The sequence below is a fragment of the Pteropus alecto genome, unplaced genomic scaffold (assembly GCF_000325575.1).
Source record: "Pteropus alecto unplaced genomic scaffold, ASM32557v1 scaffold3, whole genome shotgun sequence".
In the NCBI taxonomy this organism is placed as follows: Eukaryota; Metazoa; Chordata; class Mammalia; order Chiroptera; family Pteropodidae; genus Pteropus; species Pteropus alecto.
Window position 1 is genome coordinate 34,493,759 of NW_006442484.1, and position 25,782 is coordinate 34,519,540.

Consider the following 25,782-nt stretch of genomic DNA (forward strand, 5'->3'; position numbering starts at 1 on the left):
GACTCTACCACTTGCTTATCACATGACCTTAAATAAGTTATTTAACACATCCTTCTGTGTGAAACAGGTGTAATAATACCTCTCACAAGGTTGTTGTAAACAGCAAGTAAGGCAAAATGGGTGAAAGACCTGGCACACTATGAGCAATCAATAATTGGCAACTTTTTATTTGCTTAACTTGAAACAAATCTGTACCTTATATCTGCATATCTAAAAAAAAAAACACGAAATGCAATAATTAAAATTGATGACTCTATGACCTAATATACTTTTATTTGTGCCTGTAATGTAGACTCACTCCCAAATGCTAGCTACTATCATGACTTCAAAATTCTACTCAACTTTCAAGACCAAGATCAAATGTCATCTGTTTCAATGAAACGCCCTATTTTCACCAAATGTAAATATGCCCATCCTTTCAACCCCCATATACTATTAGAGTTTTGAATACATTCCACTTTATAAATTATGAGGTTTTAGGTGCCTTAAGGTTGGGAACTCTGTTTTATTCCTCTATGCTACACACATACACACACTCAACATTATAGGTTTCCAGTAAATAATTTTTTGATAAATAAACTAATGCTCTAACATTGAATACATAGATCAAATGTAACATTAGCACATAAGACAATTGGAAATAAGTAGTCTCAAATTAATGTCTATGTTAACATAACGACCTAGAAAAGTAACTGAAATATAGATAGAATTTTGTTTCTGTTGTTATTTATCCCTAAAATCCTAAATATGAATCCCAAGAAAGAGCTCATCTTTTTAAATTGTAGAGATTGGTAAAAAGTCCTTCTGATTAATAGTCAATTTACGGGACAAATGAATTGTTTAAAAGAAGCTATTACAGAGAGGGTTAGGCTACCTTCTAATATGTTCCAAACTTGAGTTCTATTAAAAGTATACAGAGTATCTGTGTGACAGTCAAAACAATTTTTTGGATCTCCTATTCTATTACTATTATCTGTGGTCATTCTTTGTGATGTTCCTGCTTCTTCTAGGAGGAAATTCTGTGATAAAAGAAACACATACATCAAATATAATAGCAGAAAGCAAGGAGAAGCCAGAAAGAGAAAGTGACTATGTGAAGCATTTGTTTTTTAAACCCTATGATGTTTTAAGCATATACCTAATGCTTTTTTACACATGCCGAATAACCAGGCTAATTAAAAAGCCCATTGAGTTCTTGTTAAAATCTGTTCAAATTTTTTGGAGCACCTGTTATAACAGAATGCCCACAGACTTGATAGTTTAGAGCCAAGACACCTGCTACCTTATGTCTCACAGTATGTTCAGTTTTATACTGTTAGCAAAAAAAAAAATAAACACTTTTTGACATTTAGCAATCTTATACAAGGGATATGAAATAATCAGGGAAGACTGATAGCTTAACCCTTCCTGTGCTGCTCTAGGAAATGAATTGTGACATCTTCCCATGAAGTTACTTAAGGCTTTGTTAATCATCCCTAATCACATGAGGTTTTCTAAAGAGTCCAGTTATCTTCTGGAAGTCTGGAGCAGCAAATTTTCAGGTTAAAAGAAGTTCTCAGTGAAAAAAGCACATCACTGTTCTGACTTTGTCAAATATTTATGAAATTCCAAGACAGGTTTGATGCTATTACTCCTGGTGAGATTTTTACCAAAATGTTATGTGAAAACGCATTTCTTTTTGAAGGAGAAATATTATAATAATTTTCCACAGTTAAGAAATTTTCATAGTCCAGATATGTACATAGGAACATTTAAATACCTCGTTTAGAGTCAATTTTATGGTTGATAAACAAATCTTATGAGGATAATGTAAGAATAGTTTTCCAAATACATAATTTCAAAATAGCTGCCATTTTATCTACAGTATTTAAGTCCCTTGAGGCCTAGAACCAGGTCTTATTTGACTGTTAGGTCAGAGTTGGACAATAGCGTGAACAAATATTTAGTCTTGGCAAAAAATTTTTTCAATTTTATGCGCTCACATCATTTAAAATTTAATTCATGCTAATGACAGTTCTATTAAGAAAATCTGACTTTGATCTAGCAATTCCACTTCCAGAATTATGGTCTACAGTCAAGTCACACATACTTAAATATAACAATATCATTTCCAGGATTGTCCATATAGCAAAAGATTTGAAACAACATAATATTCATTGATAGAGAACCAGGTAAATAAATCATGATGGATCAGTTCAATGGAATACTATGTAGTTGTTAAGTGAATAAAGCAGCTCCGTATATAGTGCTAGGAAAACATATTCAAGATATACCAAGTGAAAAACGAAGCATAAAAGCAAACAAATAACCACACACACACACACACACACACACACACACACACACACACACACTTGAAAATTCATAGCAATATAGAATATCTTTGAAAGGAAACACAATAAATCGTTCTTATTTCTGAGGGGAAAATTCTAGGAATTGGGGAAAGGGATAGGAGAAACTCTTTTCACTAAAAAAAATCCTTTTGTAACTTAGCTATTTGTATTACTTATACATTTTATGTATTCATAATATTTTAAGATGCAAATTAAAATAATGCATTAAATTTGGGAGAAAAAAAGAAAATGTGACACTTTACTATAACATTATATCCTAAAGTACTTTTAAATTTCCAGACTGTTACTTAGTTAACTCCAAATCAGTATTTAACAATATAAATCATAATTTAATGTCTAATTATCATGATGAAAACAGCTTTTGAATGTTGAATGTGTATAGCTGTATTCAAATACAAGCTGTTTTGACTTTTAACCAACATACCAGAACTGAGAGCGATTTCATTGCATAATTAGAAAACAACCTAGAATATTTTTCTCTAAGATTTTTTTAAAGATAATGGGAGCATTTTATATGTTCAGACAGAAAGATATTTTAGTTCTTGAACATCTACCAAAAGAGAAAAGGCAAGATTCCATTCGTATTGGGGACCAGAGAATCTGCAATTCAGCAGTCATCTTGTCATTTAGTGTAAGAAGCATCCCAAACCTGGGGCCCTGAAGCCTGGTTCCTTCAATGGATAAGAATGGATCCAGTGACTGCTTGAGGGCTGGCAACTGTATAGCTGTACATAGTGCACAGTCTTATATATTCCCACATCATTGGTTGAGATCCACTCTGGACAATATATTGACATGGTTGACTTACTTTCAGACGCCTTTCTCCCTTCATGGAAAGGAGCTCTAGTCTTTTTTTTTTTTAAAGTGCTTTCACACTTAAGAGCCCTGTAGCAACCAGCCCTCCAAAACCATCAGATGAGGACACAAAATTATAATATACTTGATGTTTACTTGCATTTTAAAAGAGAACACAAAATTATTTAGAATTAGCATAAGTAGTAAATTCTGACAAAGGAATGACAGGCTTTAGTAGAACAGATTGAGGAAGATGAATGAGGGAAGACAGCCTGAGACCAAGAGTCACCTCAAGGCAATAATTAGCCTCCTTGGTCAACGACAGATTGACTTTAGGGATTCACACTGCCACTTCATGTGAGTTGCAATGTCACACTCGTCATTTGTACTGCTCACCAGATATTTCTGTTTCTCCCCTTTCTGGCCCATGGTAGGATTCTATTCCCTGGCTCCCTGGCAGGGTGGGGCTGTGTAACCATTCCTGGTCAGTGTATTGTGAGAAGAGGTAATGTGTGACACTTCGGCACCAGAGCATGTACTTATTCTAGGCCAACATGGGACCTCGCAGACCTCTCTTTTACTCTGCCATGGAGATCAGCAATCTTCCAAAGAACAGATGCTCTGTCACCTGGGTTCTGGAGAAGGAAATAAGCCTATGTGAGCAAGAAACAAAGCTTTGTTGTTTTAAGCCATTAACATTTGTTACCACAACATATCCCAGCCTTTCTGTACTGATCCATATGGGAAACAAAGGAAATACGCACAATTAACTCAGAATGGCCTTTGGGTTTACAAAGGTAGTATGACTGCTGAGTTATTAAACTGTAAGCTTGATTTCACTCCCTTTAGTTTTATAAACACTTTTTACTTGCTCATTAGGCTTTTTTCCAAACACAAATTTTTACTACATCCCTGGACAGCTTTAGAATTACCATTTTGGAACCTGAAGAAATGAGACACAACATCTTTCTTTTGCTCTCTCTTTCTCCCTCTCTCCTAAAGTTTATTGAGGGATTCTCTTTAAAAAAAAAAAAAAAAAAGAATTGAGATGTGTATATATAAATAATTAGCACAGCTATATATTTTATTACAATGCTATGAAGAAAATTGTGTATTCATGAGAAAGATTGTATAATTTCATGTGTTAACCTAAAAATAAAAGGCCTTTCAAAGTGAAAAGCAACAAACATTTATCGAAATCAGTAAGAATAGCTATTTGGGACACACTGATTCAGGCAGAAGCCCAAATAGTGTTTCAACCAGGAGATAAAGGCACTGGGCATTTATGGGAAAGGGAAGGAGAACAATTACATCAGTAGAAGGAAGGCATTTCTACCGGTGCAGATAACATAACAAAGTAATGTTAACTCGAAACAATGTTATTATTTTCAGTCCAGCCGTCATAACTGCTTTCTTGTTATCTTTGCAAACAGTTTTTTGGGGCACAAGTTTGCATAGGCCCTGTCCAAAGGTTACTTTGTCCTGTTTTAACACTCCAAAGGTTTGAGATATAAGACACGCAAGGGCAATACCTCTGACATGGCATCTGGGCTCCATTTTAAAGTGGCTCCGCTTATATTTTTGTTTACACATGACACTCTAAATTCTTTAGATTGCCACATTAACCATATGGAGCAGAAGCGGTCACTCGGCCTTGGAGTAAATTGTTATAGGCTGAGAAAGTCTTGGAAAAAACAGAACTGGATCCTAAGGATCTCACTATTCCATCTTTGCATAGCCCTTTACAATTTGAAGAGTACTTTCCTCAATATGCTTTCCCAGGCTCTTTATCTTACATGTGTCTCTTCTTCGTATGTGCATGTCCATGAAACAACACTTTTCAGCACAAGTTCCCTTTAATCCCACATTATTGGCATGGAAATTGAAGTTCAGCGAGTCTAAGAGATTAATTTGTCTAAGATTGCACAGGTCGAAAATCAGATTCTCTGACTAAGTTTAGGGAAGTCTCTCGCTATCCTATTCTGCTCCATGGAAATAGGGACAATGGAAAGAAAAAGCCCAGAGAAAGCTCAGCCCGTGGTCAGGGAAAGCTTCCTGGAAGAAGTGACACCTGCGCACATCTTCAGTCCTGCACTGCCGAATGTCTGTCTTCCCACTAGTTAGTGATTATCTTCAGCATGGAGCTTAATGTTTACTGAATGAATGAATGAATAAATGTGTTGAATGAGTAAAGATGTGATTTTTAGATGTACAATGAACTTTCATTCTTAAGAGAATGCACATTTAATTTCTGAACTCACACTCCCAGGCCTTGACCTCAGGCTCTCCTCCCGACACGTTTTCAGGGCACCGGACAGTAGTACACATGGGAGCCCACGTGCCATGCATCCAGTTATTTTAAAAATAGAAAGCACTTAGCTAAAATATATTCTATTCTCCTACCTTGACAAATACATCTTCATAATGATTAAAAAATGTTGAGTATTTGTCAAATTATAATTTTTATATAACTGAGATTGACAAAATACCAAAAATGACTGAATTAATTTTTATCATGCATGTATGTTAATAGGCCAGTAATGTTTGAATGGGAAATAAAATAAACACTCATATAATTCAGAAATTATTGTATATTCATTCCATAAAATTTTTTTTCTTGCTTTAATCTTGGTAGAATCTCTAATATTGTTGTTATAAACAAGATTTTCACATTATTTGTGTTTTTTTGACAATAATGCCAAATTTGGCAATCTGTCTTGATTCATTGTTGTTTTTAAGCAGATTTTTATTAGTTCCAGTTCAAAGAAACCTTGCTGAGGCAATAGCAATAGGAATTTTCAAATTATTAATGCAATAGATTTAGAAATAAATAATATACACATATCTCGTTCAAACATTATAATAGTCATATATGATAAATTGTTATCATTACAGAAAATATTACAAAATGTTTCTAATTTTACCATGTGCATAACTGTTTCTTATATTACATTTTTTATCATCTCTTAAAGCAATGTGTAGACCCATTCAGTTATGTAAAGAATCAATATTCTTTACATGCTACATGCATTTTAAGTTTATACCTAAATACATGCACATTTGAGTAACAAATTATTTAACATTGCAGAATTTCTATAGCCTTGGGCAAATGTTTCAAATATTGCGCCAATTTATAACTACTTCTGGAACCACAAACTGGAACAAGAAGTGAAGCAAGAAAATAGACTCTCGGTACTACTGGGAAATTTTATCATATAAGAGTCTATTTTGTTCATACTAATTAAGGGGAATAATTTGACAAATACATTTATTTTTTTTTCTTTCCTAAGTGTTTCCACACCTTAATTACCCCTAACTCTAAGTAGTGTATATCTCCCATATCGATGGTGATTCAGCACATACATCTTCATGCCATTTGAACACCTGACTTTTGTTTTGAGGACATCGGGCAGATTTAGAGAAGTGCTTTCTCTGGGTCCTGAATGGTGTTGAAGCATGAGAACAAATGATCAGCATCACCGAGTGATAGAGGCACCCATATATTCTTTAATGACTTTATTTTATGTGTAATACAAGGTTCCCTCTAAGATGTGGGACATGGGAAGAGGCTTCTTTTGCCTGGGGTGAGAGCTGTACTGCTAAAGATCCATTGCAGCAATGCTGAAGGCCATTGCAAAAGGGATTGAGCCACTTCTTAAATTCCTCAGGAGAGATTTTGCCAGCCCCCTTTTCACTTTAACTGTTCATTATCAATTATTTGTGGATGAGAATATGTAAGAAAAATAACATAACAATAGCAAGATTTAGCACATATAAGCACATATATTCTCAAGCATCAATACATGCTTTTTACATGCATTATTACATTTAGTCTTGACAACGACAAATGGGGTAGATAGTCTGACTCTTCCCTTTCTTATAAATGAGAAAATTGAGACACACAACAGTTAAGCAAACTGCCTCGGGTCACAGAGCTGGTAATGTGGAGCTGATACTTAAGGAAACCTGCTTCCAGAGCCTTCACTCATAGGACATAAATTAGTCCTGATCCTTTTATATGGAGACTTCCTCCTTTTTCAGTTCCTAATGTTGGATTGCTTTTGATCACTTAAAGTAATTATTCAAAAAAGTACATGTAGATGAGCATGTAGAGAATGTTGAAAGGGTTTGAATTCAAATCCTAACTCTACCACTTACCAACTGCCTGACCTTGGAAGTCACACTCTGCAAAGCAGAGAGAGTCATAGTATAAACAGCATAGGGTTTATATAAGGAATAAATGAATACTAATGTAAAGCATTCATAATGTAAAGCACTCATAATAGTAGTGCCATGTAAATGTAAATATTTGCTTTTGTTAGTGCTGTTATATATGGTTTATTTTCTGAGATCTCCAATAGGGATAAAAATAGTACCTTCTTCAGAGGTTTGTTGAGTATTAGATGACTGGAAATCTGAAAGGCACTTAGAACAATGCCTGACACAGAGGAAATGCTGTGTTTGCTAATTATATCATCATCATTACTTACGATGATGATGTGTAGTGTATTTTCTGAGCCTTCCAGCACATGACAAAAATTTTTTCATTTCTTTTACTCTTGAATGAAAATTCAGCTCAGTATAAATAGTTGGGTCATTGCTTTCTGTGCCTCAAGACTTTTCATATCAGTGGCACTCATCTCAAACATTTTTCCCCTGAGCACTGAGGCATGAGGCACATTCTCAGCAGTGGCAGAGGCTATCAAGATATTTTGAAACTATTTAAATGGTGAGCAGTTAAGAACAAATAAAGAAAGAGTGGGACAAGGGAAACTTAAACATGAAAAAAAAAAAAGAAAGATAAAAACAGTGAGTCCTTGGAGGATCAGGGAGGAACAAAATTTTAAGCAGTTATTGAGGAATGAACCTTAAGAAGGAAGAGGAGCACATCTTCATTTATGACACGAAGTAACAAAGAAAGGGTTGTGAGAATGCAATTTATAGGTTTGTTGATGGAATGTAGGAAAATTTCTCTCTGGTGAACTCACTTTTCCCCATAAAATAGGAAGTGAAGTCATCTGCTGGTAATGAAGGTGGGATGGCGATGTCTGGGTCTTGAAGAAGAGGAAGTTTAAAATAATAGTTGTGGAGAAGTGGAGAGATGATGGACAATGTCGAGGGCCTAAATGACTTAAAGATGTGGTGTGGTTGTGTGGTTTCCTTCAGCAGTGTTTGGAATTGCTGTATGGGCACAGGGAAGACAGACAGCTTGCAGGGGATGTTGGAGGTTGCAAGACTGTTACAGTGGAAGGAAAATGAAAGTCTGAAGATATTGACAAGACATAGGATAGAGTGATAAACCATAACATCGAGATTAAATTGAGAAGGGAGAAGACAGGAGGGAATGGGAAGGGAGAAAGTGGGGTTTATCTGGGGATATCAGTGAGATTAAGAGCAGATAAGGTAGGAGCAGCCTTGTGAGAAGGTTGCAAAGCAGTGTAACTATGGTCAGAGATTGGCAAACAGTACAGATTTGAATATACTCTTTCAGAAGTTAGCAGTTCTGGATTATGACATCAGGGCACTGCCCGGGGTGGGGGAGAGTGTACTAAAGAGGAACAAAAGTGAAGGTCATGGAGATGAAAAAATAAAGAAACTGAGAGTCCAGGCAGTTGAATGGTATACTAGTTTTAAGGCTGCCATAACACAGTGCCACAGACTGGGCAGCTTAAACAACAGAAATTTATTTCCTCATACTTCTGGAGGCTAGAAATCTGAGACCAAGATGCCAGGAAGACTGATTTCTTTTGAGGCCTCTCTCCTCCACTTTGTAGGTGGCTATCTTCTCCCTGTGCCTTCACATCATTATTCTATGCATGTCTGTGTCCTAACGTCCTTCTCATGAGGACACCAGTCATTTCATTACTAATTTCAGTAATCTCATTTTACTCTTTGAAGACCCTATCTCAAGTAAAGTTATATCTGAGACACCAGAGGTTAGGACTTCAATGTATGAACTTTGGAAGGACACAATTCAGCCCATAACAGATGGGTCACCCTGGAAGAGGGTAAAGGTACTTGGAATGATGATAGAATGCAAGGTAGAGATGAAGAAGGTGAATGAGGGGCTACGTACTTCAGTGATGGAGGTGACTGACTAATCAGTTTTCTGCTGTTTCATAGAGGTCTTGTCTTCTATTTAGGATTCCAAACCATTTTCTTCTTGCAGTATTTTTCATAGACCCATAATCCATGTTCATTTTTTGTTGCAGTGTTAGTTTCCATCTTTTACCAAAAGACAGGGTGTGTGGTTTCACAGCCCTAACCACTTGTGCATTGGTGTGATCCCCTCATTGGCCACACAGCTGAAGATCCAGCTGATGTGGAGAGTCCCTGGCTGTGCCCAGTATCAAACAGACATTCATCTTATGTGACAGTGCAAGATGAACTAGAACACTTTTTCATTTCATGGCCAGATTCTCTGATACACTGAATATAGAGAGAGGGCATAAAAGAAAGCTAAAACTTCAACACACACACATGCACGCATGCACACACACACACACATACACACACACTGCTAGAACTGCTAAAACTCCCATTTTCTGCCCTTCTTTGTCATAATAAAAATAATATCTATCATTCATTGAACAAAGCATTGTATCAGTCCTAGTGCTTTGAGCTCTACGTTCATTCTCTCATTTAATACTTATAGCAGTCCCAGATGAGGAAATTGAGTAAAAAATAGGTTAAATAACCTACCCAGAGTCACCTGGCTGGTAAGTGGCAAGTCTAACTGGTTCTTAAGTACTGTACTCAACAACAATGCTTTATTTGTCAGGACCAAATCTTCCCAGATACATGACATACCACCAATTCCATTTCTTGCCAAGATGTTAATGAATTAAAGTAGAAAGTGGGAATAAAGGAAAACGATACGCTTCAAAAAAATATTTTTGTGCAGTCTATTTTTTTCCTATTGTATTAGACCCTGGATCAATTCACCAGGAGTCAATAGAAAAATACATGTTGTTGGAGTTTTTTTAACTTTCAGCTTAGATAGCCTGTTTTATTTCAGGAGGCAAAGATTAGTTAGGTCACAAATTGTTTTTCTCAATCTACTTTTATTTGGCTTGTGGTAATGGGTAAATTCTTCACAGGTTTTTAGCAATGGATTATCTGACAGTTTTAGTTTTCAGCATGAGATAATGTGAGGTTTTGTCATTTGTCAATGTTTTATAGGCATTTTAGTGTGAGATTCAGAGAAACTGAATCTGGGGCTAATATTTTTATGCCATTGTATTATAGAAATTTTACTTCTGTGTTTTCATCTTCTTTCTTTATTAAACTTTCTATCATCTCAGAAAATCATTGGTGTCATTGACATTTTGGCTTTTGAAGATGCTGAGCTAATGCTGGGGGGAAGCCTCCATGTCAAGTCATAATGAGAACACAACTACTCATTAATTTATTAAGTAGTTTTTTCTCTTTGTAGATACTTTGTGATTTAGGGATTGGGGTTAGAAGGATTCAGGCAAAATACAAAGGGCAATTCCTTGCTATGGAAATTTGCCTTTGCAACACCCACTCTACTTGGCTTGGGTTCAGATTAATGATCAAACTCATGAGACACCAAAAAAAACTTCACCCATCTCAAAATTTACTGCATTTTAAGAAAGAATCAGAACAAATAATAGCACAGGAAGCAGGCTTCCTCCTGGTCAAAATGAAGAGCAGTATAATAGAGGTTTCATGACTCTCAGGCACAGTTCCCAATGTACCAGTTCCTACATACTTGGGATTTGCATGGTCACAACAGATGAAGTTAGGTGAACACAGACCCACTCAGTCCAAGGAAGCCATCAGTTCTGGGGTACCTTAAGCTTTTATAATTAGCTAGTCATGCAGCCCCATTCTTTGATGCAGCTGCCTCTCATCAATACAGGTTACTCCTTATTTGATAAACAATCTCAGCCATGAGGTGCAAGCTCTTGGTTTGGCATGTTGGAGGATTCTCATTTATTTTGGATCTGGTATAGGACAGCTCCTAGCAGTTCATTGAACTGTGTTGTAAGAAGGATAGACAGAAGGAGACTAGACTATGGGTGGTAAGCACACAATGCAATACACAGATGATGTATTATAGAGTTGTACACTTATACAATGTTATTAATCAATGCGTAATTTTTTTAAAAAAAAGACCAAGGGTCAAATTCTCAGGCATACTGCAGCCAATGAGCCAGAACCCAATGTGAACCTTTTCCTTGTGCCTGCAAATCCAACTATAAAAACAGGCTTCCATTACCCAAAGTTCACTTTATGAACGAGCACTTTTCATTTTTCAAAAGACAAATGGACCTTTTAAAAAACAGGGAGACAGGAGAATTTCAATTCCCAAAAATCCTTTTTCTTTTTTAAAAAAATAAATAAATACTGGCTCTCTAAACCAAAACATGTTTTATTCTAACCAGTGTTCTATCAAGTGAATATCCAGTAACATAGTAATTGCATTAAAGCTTGAGGGAATCTAATTGATCAGAAAACTCTATCAAGAATCAGACACATACATTTATTAATAACTCATTTCTGCTATTTTGCTGATCTTGTACAAAGAAAGATGTTGCCCATGATGTAGATACTTTTAGTTCTATACTCATTTACTGTAGGTGAGTATGTGCAAGGGATATTATATTGTTTAGTCTATAAGGCATATAATAGCTTTCTTTTATGTACTCTTGTCCTCAACCATCTGTTACAGTTATTTATCCTGAAAAATATATATAATTAAAATTTTATGCAATATATAAATAAATATATATAATCTGAATTTTAAAACATTCTTAGGGAAAACTTTATTATGCCTTTAAAATCCTTATTATTTTGACACATTTTATTGCTAAATAAAACTGTTTTAATTTAAGCTAAGAAAACTAATTGGCATCAGATACTAAAAGTTCTTGTAAGTTGTTGGAAGTGTTAGTTCTGGGAATAGCATTTTTATATTTTCTGTATTGATTTGCCTTTGAGACAAACTGCAACCAGAAAGCAGGTGATAAGCCTTTGTTAATGCCTCCGGGAGAAAATGCTGTAGCTACAGACTACTGTTGATAAACAGATTTTGAATTAATTAGTTCTGCATAATTATGTGAGCCATCAAGTCTCTAAAACCAAATGCAACTGGTCTTATATTGCTTTATGTGTAAACAAGGAAGGGAAAAATATATTGCTTCATAACTTTCCTCTTTTATAGTTTTAATTTTTTAAAAGCAATGGTAGAAAATTTTAAATGGTATATGTTCAAGGCATATTTAATTCTGCTTTTAGATTTATAAAATGAGATAAGAAAAGATTCACTTTTTATAAATTGTCACTATTAGTGACCGAACTGGGACTCAGAGCATGCTACTTACTATTCCTGCTTCATACTTAGTAGAAGTTATATTTTGTTACCAGAAAATGCCAAGGCAAATATCTTTAGAAAAAATAACCTGACAATAAAAGGACAGAGCTTTCACTAAGATACTTTAAGAATTTTGCCCACACACCTACAACAGCAACAAAAAAAATTTAAAGAAAAGCAAAAGAAAATGCTTATAAAGTAATAAGCAGGAAAAAACTGCAAATATTTCTGACATAACAGAGACTTCAGTAAATGGAGAGATATATGAGGAAATGACATAAAAAGATTCAATAGTGTAGAGATGTTAATTATTACCAAATCAATATATACATTTAATACTACTCAATCAAAAGTTTAATTAGATTTTTTCGACTTTTGGCCAATTTTTAAAGAAACTATCGAGAAGAAAAAAGTGAGGATAAGAAATATATTTCAAAGATTTGTGTGGGGTAACTGCTCTATTATAAACTAACATATCATAAACTACAATAATTTTAAAGAAGTAATACTGACTGATGTTAGAATAGGCCGAAAAATCAATGAAACAAAATAGATGGCCCAAAGACAGACTGGCACAAATTAAAATTTACCCTAAGGACATAATCCAAGGTTTGTACCCAAAAATATGTTTTAATATTTTCTTAAAAAACAAATATCTTAAGGAATCTCTGAAATAGCCAACCAAAGAAAATGATTAAACAAAGATGGCATATCTCTCTGGGTGATGGAGTATTGTATAATCATTTACAAGCATAATTTTGACAAATAAGTAATTGCATGGGAAAATGTTCATGAAAAAATATTAAGTGAATAACACATGATTCAAGGCTACGTATATACTTATATATTTTTACATATGAGTATATTAAATAAAAAGTAAATATATGTTCATTTGTATTAGACTCTTTTGATTTAAAGGAAACCCATTATTAAAATTATTAATATTAACCATGTATAATAGAATTATGTTACTTTTTACTTCCTTTTTTACATTTATTTGTATTTTTCAATTTTCCTATAATTGTTAGGAGACTTTATGTCTACCTCTACCTCAAGAAAAGAATGAGATACATAAAATATTTTAAAAGCTGTTTTATTGTTTTTTATTTTATTTTTATACTTAGGCTATGGCTTATTCAACTGTGTAGATACTGACTTTAGCAACTTAAAATAGAAAGTCTCATTTCTCTGTTGCCTCAAATTCTAAAAAAATCAAATGTCATATTTTCCTTTGGGTACAACCAAACAACCCAACAAGAGAATATAAATAAGACATATGCCAATGTAAGGCAATAATAATTTGCCATTCTAGATCTGACTATTGTACAATTATAGCAAGTCCAGTGTTATACTTCTCAGTAGAACAGGATAATAATTCTCAGTAAAACGAGGCCTATTTGTAATTTGTCTTTGAATCATTTCATATGTATTTGGCTGTAAATAACAGAGATCTCTAACTCAAATTTATTTGAAAAATGAGAAAATTTATTATCCCATATAAGAAGTCTGGAGCTTGGGCGGGCCCCAAGTGGTATGATCAATGGCTTAGTTAAGCCAAAAAGGGCCCAAGTCATTTACACTTCTCCACTCAGGCATTGTTAATGTGTCAGCTTTGTTCCCAGGCTGGTTCCCTTCATGGGAACAAAAGGCTACAGTGGTTTTAGTTATAAAAATGTCAAGAAGAATAAAATGGACCATCTCTTTTTGTATCTGTTTCTTAGAAGCAAAGAAATCTTTCACAGAAGCCCTCATCAGACTACCCTACAAATCTCCTTGGCAAGAACTCAGTCATGTGGCTATTTTTAAACAAACATCAAGGGGAAGGAGATTAACATAATCGTTATAGACAAATCAAGCCTTGGGGTCAGCTTCCCCTGAAACACTTGGAGGATGGATAAGTGAACACAACCCAGGTTTTACTGTGAAAAAAGAAGGTTGGGTGTGAAGGCAGAGGGAGGGGTGGAAGTAAGGGTGAGATGTGGCATGAACGTTGGGTAAGCAATCTCTTCTACTCCCATCCTCCCTGTTGTTAATGACATAAGAAGAGAGAAACTTCTTTTTTAGTTAAAGATACTAACAGACACTGTGATCACTGCTCAGGATGTAATAGTGGACAGGATCTCATCTCTCTCCTCCAGGAGTACACAGTTTTAAGAGAGAAGGTACACAACTAAACAATTACAATATTCAGTGTTATATCACAGTGCCAAGGAAGCTCCTTGGATGGGGCACTTAAGCAGCTTTGAGTCCCAAAGAAAGCAACATATGAGCTCGGTACTGAAAGTTGAGGAGCCCGTCCTGTGGCAGTCAAGAGCATGGCATATCTAGGGAACTAGAAAGCATTGAGGCTAAAGAAGTAAGCAGAATAGAGATCATATAAACACTTCAAGGCCATGCTAAGAATTTTACATTTTTATTTTGAAGACAACAGGACTCCAATAGAAAATTATAAACAAGAAATAACATAATCTGATTCCCTTTTTAGAGCATTTGCTCCATCTTCAGAAGGGAAAACGAATTGGAGGGGTCAAGATGAGATTTAGATAGACCAATTGGATTTTTTACAGTAATCCAGACCAGAGATCCAAAAATTTTTTAGAGGATGATTTAAGTTCATGGTTTAGGCAACCAATGGACACTGGCACTATACACAGAGTTGGGGAACTCAGAGTTAAAGCAAATACAAGAAAAGATCATGCATTTAGTTTGGGACTTTGTGTGTTTGAAGTGCTTATGGGACATCTAAGTGGATACATGCAGTAGCTAGTACTGTTTGGTTAGACTGCTAAAAATTATAACCAACATTATTAAATTGCTATTAAATATCTCCATGAAAATCTCGTCAAATAATATCAGTAATCACCAGATTATCCAGGCAATTTTTTTCTTTCTAGCTGACATGATTGAGTGATACGATGAGAAAAAGTCATAGCAAATGTTTTACATGCTGACAATTTAAACTAATAGATATTTTTAGATGTTGTGTAAGAAAAGAGCTCTGGGCTAAAAATGATGCTGACATTTAAAGGCTTTCTGTAAACTTCAGAAATGTGTAGCCCTAGACTCCAAGGCTAGTAATTTAGAAATAATGCTTAGCATCTAAACTTAATGCTTTTCCAACTTTGCTTTCTGTCTTGGGCTCAGATGTTCCCACCCCTGTGCACTTTTAAGATGTTTACTCTTCTTGGGCCTAAGGAGCCTCACTTTTTGGGGGGTTCAGGTCTGTCCTCTATAACAAGGTCCATTGTCTCTCTTCAAATCCCTCTAGAGAGCAAAAAGTCTAGGTCTTATTCCCCATTTGAAACAAATGTTCCTCCGTCTAAAGAATATGGATATAAACCCATTTGAGGTTCATCGAAATTATGTTTTCAATAATATTTTGTTTTGCATATTTATGTTATAAAGGTTCATGGTAGAAATTTGAAAAATACTGAAAAGTATAAAGAAAGTAAAATTGAATCATAATGGAACCACCCAGAGATAATAATGGTTAATGTTTGGTTATCTATTTTTATAATCTTCTTTCCGCATCTATACATAAATGTATTGTTTCTAATAAATTGGGATTATATCTTACATAGTATTTTTGTAAACCTTATTTTTGTTTACCATTCATCATGACCATCTTTAAATATCTTTAAGTGTGCTTCAAGAATATGATTGTTTAAATGGCTAAATTATACTTCATCATATTACATGACAGAAACAGTGTTTTACCAAGCAATTCCCACTTCTGTGGACATTTTGGCAATATCCAATTTTTTATAATGTAAATAAATGCTGGGCAAATGTTTATGACTATAAGTCTTTGTGATTTTCTCTGACTATTAGGAAAATTCTCCAAAACTGAATTACTGTGAACATTTTTAAAGTTTTTGGTACATATTGCCAAATGCTTATTTCCAGGAAGTCTATACAAATCTATAGTCACACCACTAATTTATAAAACCATCTGGTTCAGAGTAAATGACTTGTATTTTTCGCTCTTTAATAAATACCGTATAAACAAGTCTTCTTTGATATTTTCATAGTTCCCAATCAGCTTTCTTAAACTGTGAGATTAACCAGTGAGATTCTTTGTTTCATTCTGCAACCGTAACCACCTGGGAGGAAGAAAGAGCCATGGATTCGGGGCTGAGGAGACAGCTTCTAGTCTTAGCTCTTTAACAAATTCACAGTTTTGATTCTGGCATCTTAACTTCCCTGAGCCTAGGTTTTCTCTGTCCCACTGATAAGACTGTACGTACTAAAGCTTTTTATAGTCTCTTTCAACTAAGTAGAATGACAACAACAACATTTTTATAAGTAGAACAACAAAAATTTTGCAAACACATGAATGGTCTCGGTAAATAATGTAGAATCTGATCTATGAACATGGCCTAATGGTCTTTCTCCAAGTAAATGTTTATTTTTTTGACAAGCTAGTATGCTTCCTCTGCAAGCAAATTCTGAGGCTTAGACATGGCTAAACTTGGAAGTAGTGGAGTAGTCAACCACCTAGGTAATATGACGTGGATAGACCCCGAAATCTCCACCTCACCTCATTTATCCCACCATTAGAGCTTTACCTTTACATCTTTAGGGCAAATAATCCTAGGAGAAAATTCATAATCAAGGCCTTGAAGAGGCTTCTCTGCTACTGGGAGTAGGAATCCTGGGTCCATTTAAACTAGCCTGTAGTGAGAACCAGTGATATAAAAACAATACTAAAATCCCTTAGAAATTATAAGACAATGTGTATAAACATTCAAGAGGGTTTGATAGTACAGTCGAAAATCATTTAATTCTATTTCTTCCCTTTTTCTACATCATCACCCAGGGGCAACCAAAAGTGTTTTCCAGCATTTTTATTCTTGCCAGATTTTCAAAGCTTTTAGCTCATCCATATTTAAATCCTAAGAGGCAATGTATCTGTTGAGCAAAATATTTCAGTTATGTTTAGTTGACAGATTTTGAATAAGTCATTATTTTTCTGGAAAAGGAAAAGCAAAGCATTACCAACAACACAAAAAATCTCAAATGATTCAACGAAGTATCAAGTAATCTTATAGATAATAAGGTGCCATAGCTATCTTTGGTTCCTAAGAATCTCTACTTTGCCCATTATTTACTCATGATAAGCAAGCAGATATGCAATCACCAAGAGTCCTGTGATTACAATGAGAGAATGTAGGATTATTACAAGGGTTTAAGGTGAAGGGCAGGCAAGCATCATCATGCCAAGGCTACTCAGACTGGAACCAAGAGGGAACCTGACCCTGGGTTGTTACTGTGTCTCAAACATGCACTGCTTAACTCTTAAACCTTGGTAGCATTGAATCCTATAATGCTAGTGTAAAGCTAAAATGGATTTTTTTTACCTTCTCAAAGATGGTGAATTTCAATGTTTTTGCTTAAATAGACTCAATGAAGGTTATAAGCAGTGATTTTCAACCTTGGCTGTCCATTAGAATCATCTGTAGAGCTTTTCAAAGTCCCAAAGCCTGTGTTGCACTCCTAACCGATTAAATCAACACTTCTAAGAGTAAGACCCAGGCATCAGTATTTTTTAAGTCTCCCCAGGTGATTCTAATAAGTAACCAAGGCTGAGACCCACTAATATAAGATTTTCTCCAAGTAATTATGTTATATACTTGAGCTTATTGTGTTTATTTGACCAATATAGAGCCAGAAATTTGGGGAATAATTAATGAAATGATTCCCTCTCCTATACCAACTACTTTTGGCTCTCACCTTCTTTGTTGGGTATCAGCTGTGGTGTTTGTCATATATCAGCCTGAATCCTCAGCGCCCTGCTTGGGAGTCCTGAGGTTATTCCAGGGGTTCTGACATACCTTATAACATTTTTTTAACTTTTTCACAGCCTACTTTCTCTCAAATCACTTAACTCCTGAGAGGGCCCAGAACCGTCTCTACTCCTGAGATGCTAAAGTCAGTTAAAATGGATAAAAGTAAATGGATGTAAATCTTCTGGGCTCTTTCAGTTCTATGAAGCCTTTAGAAAAGTATAGGTCACGGCAACTTTGGGAAATAATTGGGTGAGAGGGGACAATGAGGGAGAATCTCTAGACCTTTCCCAGTCTTTATCTTCTCTCCTCTATTCTTTGATATGGACAACTCACATTTTCTCTACATCTTATATATTGCATATTAGTTTCCATAAGTGTACAGCTTCTAAGTGCTAGAATGAGTCACTTGGCAAAAAGACAAGAACGCACCCAACCTCTCTACTTAGTCACCTATGCTCTCTACATGGATGTACATAGGTGTCACAGTTCCAAAAAGAAAAAAAAAAAGTATATTTGAATTATCTTGTTAGGACTTTTCTCATGACCGATTTATAAATATTCACTATGATTTCTGTACAATTGGCCTTCCAAACTTAAGGCCAGAAATTTTAAATGCCGTAGGTTATTTTTTAACTTAGAATGACTATAGTTACACCCACACATTTAGAAAGTAGATAAATGTTGTCTGTATGCTGCAATTGTGGTGAGCATATTAGATACAATGATTGTCAAGCAAAATTTCCATGTGCAATATCAGACAATAGACTCCAAAATGTGACCACCCCTTTTCTACTAAGTTATGACAAAGCAAGTAGTTAAAAATCATGTTTAGACCTGTCTCTTTATCTCAGACAATAGGAATCTTCTTAGCAAAAATCTGTTTTTCTCAAAGAACAACTTCCTGGGAGAGTCACCCAGATTTATAGTTCAAACACAGCAACTCTCTATTTCTATCCAGCCTTTCATTTTTGCTAGCTTTGTTTGTAGGCAGGGATTGCTGCAATTAGGTCTTCTCACTTCATCCTTTAGTTTTATACATTATACATACACTGAATCATCTGGCAATAAAAGACCAAGGTAGTTAAGTTCCTGACAATTTACCTATTATGTCTGTGTGCTAAATTTTGTTATCCCTGGGATTGCATTGTGCTCTCATGCTTATGACTCGACAAAATTACAGCTCAGTTCAGATCTCAACAATATGGAAAGAGGTTTGCAGGGTTTATTTACAAGTAAGGATGCCATATGCTCTTCTAAGAAAAAAAGTATGCTAATTACCAAGCAAGAAATGAGGTAAGAAAACACAGAATTGTTGCAGACCTACTAAGCAAACAAGAAAGATACTTGCTGTGCAACGTGAATGAAGATGGTGAATTCACCCTTTTGTGTTTTCTTGTTTCGTTGAATCTACACAGAAAATGTTAAAGACCAAGGAAAAGCCACTTCTAGGGGTTATGTAGTATATTTGTGGATTGATTAGTTCATGTTTTAAGATCAAACTGCCTCACATCCTAACTTTAAATATAAAGTTAAGATATTGAAAAAGTATCTTAAAAAATCTGTGTAAAGAACAACCTGAACCGAGTAATTATAACCGACCAAACAGAAGTAGGTTTTTCTCCTTTACTCCATGCTACTTAAACTTGCCACTCTTCTCCAAGGTTTGTCTTCACACTAGAACTTGTTTCTGACGGAAAAATGTTAAGTTCCGCCAATCACTTGCTTTCAAAATAGTGTTTGCATTCAAACCGTCAGTCTTTGTCTTTCCTCCAGCTGCTTTGTGATTATGGGTAAAGCTTTGTTTAAGGGGAAAAGAAAAGAATAAACCATACAGATTTATTTTATTATTTATTTTATGCCTACAGCACCTGGTCTTCCTAGGTGGTCTCCCATCCAAGTACTAACAATGGCCCGACCCTGTTTAGCTTCCGAGGTCAGACATCAGGCTTGTTCAGGGTGGCATGGCCGTAGACCATGGACTGTTGCTCCACTAGGGCACAAACCCAGGACCTTCTGCATGTAAAGTAGTCATGCTAACCGCTGCACTATGGAACTACATCCACACGCAGATTTTTTATTCAACACATTGGTGGAAAAATCTGGCTCAGTGAGCTCTGCCTTCAAGCAGAGTTTTCATACCAAGGAACCTTTATCCATGCTATACGTACTACCCAAATCTCTCTCTTCAAACACAGGCGTCCACACAGAACTTCCTACAGAAGCAAATCCAGGCACCGTGTCTTAATCATTTATAATTGGTACCCCCACAAGTTAGGATCTCCATGCTGGCAGTCTATAGCAAGAGCCAGCCCTCAGCAGTTTTGTAAAGTAGGCAAATAAGCATGTAGGTTTTGTCTTTTTTTGCTGGTAGAACTAAAATAAAAAAAAAAAACTACAGGCAAGCCTTTAGTAAGTGGCCCCTAATGAGGAAAAAATTCTGGGTGTTAACCCCACTTCCAGTCAATTTTGCCTAATATTACGAGAATTCCAAAGGGTCAAACCCATAACAGTAAGCCATGAGATTTCCCAGGAAACACAACACTTCCCATCTTCCTAGCTCTCAATATTTTATCCACCAAGGAGTCAGGAAGGTATATAAACTCTATGTGTCTTGGAACCATATAGACCCTACTTCAAGTCCTCTAAGTAGTATAGCACAGACAGGTCTCAGCCTCAGTTTCCTCATCTTCAATTGGAGATGATAATTTTGGACTAGCATCATGAGTGTTTGGGGGATATTTTCTCACCACTTATTTGCCTCTCCCTAGAGGGAGGATATAACATCCACCATACTCTCTGTTTTCAGCAAGAGAGTAAGCATTGCGTGGAACAAATATTCCTGTTGGCAAATTCAACCACAGCATATGGGGTCTCCTGCATGGGAATTTTCAGTAGGTTCAGTGACACAGTAAGAAATAAAGTACAAAAGAAGATAACTGTGGCAGGGCAAGACTTGGTTTTATATGAGAATAGAGTGGAGCCTTAAGTGCTGTCATGAGGTCATCCCATAATGCCATCCTAAATTGGGGCAGAGAATCCACATTTCTGGACTACTTTGATCTTGTGGGGTCCTCACTCTGCCCAGACTGCTGAGACCTCCAAATTTCAGCACACATCTGTTTGCCAGTCAGAAAATAAAACAGAGCAAAAGTGACCTTAAACAATTTCAAGTCATTATTCTAGCCAGTTCTCAAATATGACTGAATTTTGTGGTTAGGAGTCAGTCTCCATGAAATTCTCTGTCCCAGTAGCCAGTGAAGTGGCTTTGTCATTGCCCCTTTTACAGATGAAAAATGTGGCAGAAATTGAGGGGTCCAATGGAAATTCGATACTCACTAGACTATAAATTCTTTAAGGACGGGCACCATGTGCTATTTACCATTGTATTCCATATGCATATCATAGTGCCTGGCACATAGTAGGTGTTCAATATATAGTTTTCAGCTAATGAATGAACTAATGATTGAATGAACAAACTGTCATGGCTTTCTCTCTTCTAAGCTTGGGTAGGGTGGGTAACCAGTAGCATTGAAACTACAATCTAAGGAAAGGACACTGGACATCCCTGGCTCCACACTTATTTTATTTTTTTAATTTAGATAGTTAATACCTTAAAAATGATGTGGAGTTTTTTATAAAGTAAAATGTATACCTATGCTATGGCCCAGCAATTCCATTCTTAGGCATTTACCCAAGATAAATGACTAGAATTTTAAATCTTTAACAATGAACAGAGTCGTAGGATTACTGGTATAAATGCAAACCTGATGTTCATAGCACTTTTCTGCAAGAATGTTTATTTAAAATAGCTCAAAACTGGAAATAAGCAAAATCTTCATCAACAGGTAAATGGGTAAATATATCATGGTGTATTTATACAGAGGAATACTACTCAGCAATCAGATAGAACATACCTCTGTTATATGCAATACGATGTCTCAATCTTCATATAAATGAAACAATACAGTGTGTACTCTGGTTTCTTTGGCTCAACACAATGATTTTGACGTCCATCTAGGGATTGCTAGAGTTTATTAGGAACAGTTCACAACCGCTGATTGTGTACATCTCTTCCCAACTCTACATTCAGTGGTGTCACGTTGGCAGTTTGAAATTGCCAATGCTGGGGGTATTTATATCATGAAAACTGGCAAATGCTATGCAAACTTGAGCTTTTGGGGAGGGGGGAGTGGGGAGGAACCAGAGGAAACTAATATTTTATTTCAATATTTTTAAGTTAAAAAGAAAAAAGATGCAGTCCTGAAATCTTTCCACTAGCTCATCCTGTGATGTTTGCACATTCAAGCCATCTCTGAAAATACAGTGCCTCACCTAGGATCCAGTGAGTACTCTTAGATGCCTTTTGCATAGTGGAGTTATAGTCACAAACTCTCAGCTCAGCCAAGCTGCCCATCCAGGATGTGTGCCTGGCTTACAACGCCATGCTCCTAAAGACACCTAAAGACCTAAAGACACAGATGCTTCAGACACTAATTCCTAGTTGTATGAGCCAGTCCCTTTAGAAGCAGCTTTTATGTTATGCCACTGGGACCCCCAGCAGCGGAAACCTCTCAGTGATGAAGGAAATTACCTTCCTGACTGTGTCACTGATCTCTTTACACCTCGGTTCTCAAAGCCTTGATTCCATAACTTCAACCTGGACCCAAACTCTAGTCCCAGACTTGATGTTTACCCTAGCTGTCACCCCTGGGTTTTTAGACATTGGATCTCTCTAGAAACTGTGACTTGGCTCACACCAAGCATCTACCTTTTCCTTTTTCCCTCAGTAATTCATCCAATAAGTCATATGATGAGTCACAGTACAACTTCCTACACTATTGCTCTGAATACTAACAAACTCCCATTTGTGTGATTCCTAAGGCCTTGTTATTAAGGATTAATAGTTAAACATCACTTCACATCTTACAGAATGCTTTTGTATTTATCTCTTTTAACCCCCATACAACCCATAGAAATAAGTATTATTATTGTATTCTCCCTTAAAACATAAAGAAACTGAGGCTGAATCATTTAACTAGTAAGAGGTAGACCTATGAGCAAGGCACTCAACATAGTTCCTTTTATTTACCATGTAGCTGATCTTAAAAAATGTAGGATGTATTCAACTTTGTGAAGAACATATACTGGTTTCAATCTTATGAAGTATGTATGGTGGCTTCAACCCTGTAATTTTGAAACATCTCCCAGGCTTAAAGGCAATTGAATAATTAAGACTATCTGATGACAAATAATATACATCGCTATGACAGTTTCTAAACTTTATTAAAATGAAATTGTGGGGAGATAGTGGAGCGGTTCTTTGTAACTTTATTTCAACACTTTTTATTACAAAATAATGATATTAATCATCATAAAATAAATGTAATGGAACTCCCCACTTCAGTTCCCTTTTTGTGTATCGTTACAGAAAGTATATTTGCATATATAAGTCCATATGTGAGAAGACTGTGCTGTGTCACTGACCAGGCCTGCCAAAGTACATCTGCTGAGCTTTCCTTTCCTGACTTCCAGTGTCCTTCTGGATATCAAAGACCTTGCACTACGTTTCTGGGAGGGAGGAAACCACATGGGACAATCAGATGGGGCTGGACAAAGTATCAGATCACAGATAAGGGCATAACTGCTGAACAGTCCACATACTATGTGCAGGCAACTTTCCATGCAAGACCTTTGCCAGAACAATAATATAGAAACAGCCAAACAGTCTGTCAGCACAGGCTATGGGTGGTGTTCTCTGGATGGTGACAGATAGTCTATACTGGCTAGCTGCCACGGGAGTCCCTGCTATCTATGATTGGCAGTACTCAGCTGCTTGATGGTGGTGACTCTGCTAATCTCTATATGGTTCCCAAAAGTCCAGTCACTTCACCTTAGGTCCCACCAACCTATTTCAAAGTTCTTTTCCACCCGCTTTTTGCCTACCTCTACTGTCCTAGGTGACTCTCCCCTGCTCATGTCCATTGCCTACTTTTCTATTGAGCATCTTTTTCTTATTGATTTGTAAGCATTCTTTGTGTATTAAAGGAATGAGTTCCTATTTGCCACAATTGCTGAAAGTATTTTTCCCAGTATTTGTCTCTTGATTTTTTAATAGTGTGGGGTTTTTATCTATTTAGAAGTCTTAAATTTTTGCTCATCAAATGTATCTTTTCCTTTATGATTTTGTCATGCCTACAAAAGCCCTCCCTGCTCCAAGATTTTTTTATTGCCCATGTTTTTGTCCAGTATTTTTTACAATTTCAGTTTTTACATTCAATATTTGATTTGCCTGCAATTTATTTCAGCTATAGAGTAAATTAGTGATACAACTTTATATTTTTTAGACGGCTAGCCAGAACCTCAACATTTTTGCTGAATAATAGATATTTGCTCCTCTAATTTGAAATACCAACATACTAAATTCCTTACACATTTGAGTCTACTTCTGGACTTCCATTTCTATTCCATTGGTCTGTCTAGTTTCAAACTTTTTCAATCGCTATAACTTTAAAATATATTTTTTGGTGTGGCTGTTCACTTCTGGCCCCTCCCCAATCATTACTCTTTTGTTTCATAATTTGCCTAGTTCTTTCCCAACCCCAACACTGAGATGAACTTCAGTATCATTTTGCATGATGTCTGACCACAGGAATGCAACGAGATATGGAAAATAAGAGATTAGAGCCTGCTAGTGAGGTATCATATAGACTGTAGACCTTGACCCATGGACTGTAACTAGTTTCCCTTACATAGTTTCTGTAGAACAGCAGGGCTAACACTGAGAATTGAACCTGACCAATAATCCACTGGCCAGTCCAAGCATGTGATATAATTCCTCCTCCAATTGCTGGCAAACGAGGAGGCTATATTGAAATCAGCTCTTGGCTAGACTACAGGCTGCAGGTAAGTCTGAATGTATTGCTTCTGCCACTGCAATGCTGTGGGAAACACAAGCGAGTGTGAGAAAGGACAAGCAATGAAGATTATGTTTGCCATTCAAAGATCACAGTGTTAAGAGAAACTACATTCTTATTCTTACTTCCAAGGCAAGGGAACCAGGTTATTGCCTTGCTTCCTACAGCAAAGAGGAAACAGATGGTCATCCTATGGAGTCACAATGGTATAAACCAAGTCGGAGTGGAGAAAGTGGAGAATTTGACTTACACACTACTATGTGTATCTGGTGTACATTTCCTAGGACTTGAAATCCTGCTAGAAAGTCATCTTCTCTCCTACTATGGATAGCATTTACAGTGATTAGAATAATACAATCCTACTAACCAGAAGACTTCTTAGAAAAAATAAAAATAATTTTTTGTGAAGTGTGGTTGGAAAACCTCATTGTGAAATCCACATCGAATTTGGTTCTGCAAATTGTAATCTAAAATAAGGAAAAAATTTTTAGAGTAGGAGCTAATGGCACATCTGTATGATAGAAACAGCAATGCCTTCCCTAGGCTATAGATTTTATCTGTGAAACGGAAGCCTCCAGACAGTCACTAAT

The 25,782-nt window shown here is 36.0% G+C and overlaps 1 pseudogene; it reads right to left on the reverse strand.

Moving 5' to 3' along the window:
- Nucleotides 1-20,134: 20,134 nt before the first annotated feature.
- On the reverse strand, nucleotides 20,135-20,251 carry LOC112470839 (annotated as a pseudogene).
- Between the last annotated feature and the right edge of the window lie 5,531 nt (nucleotides 20,252-25,782).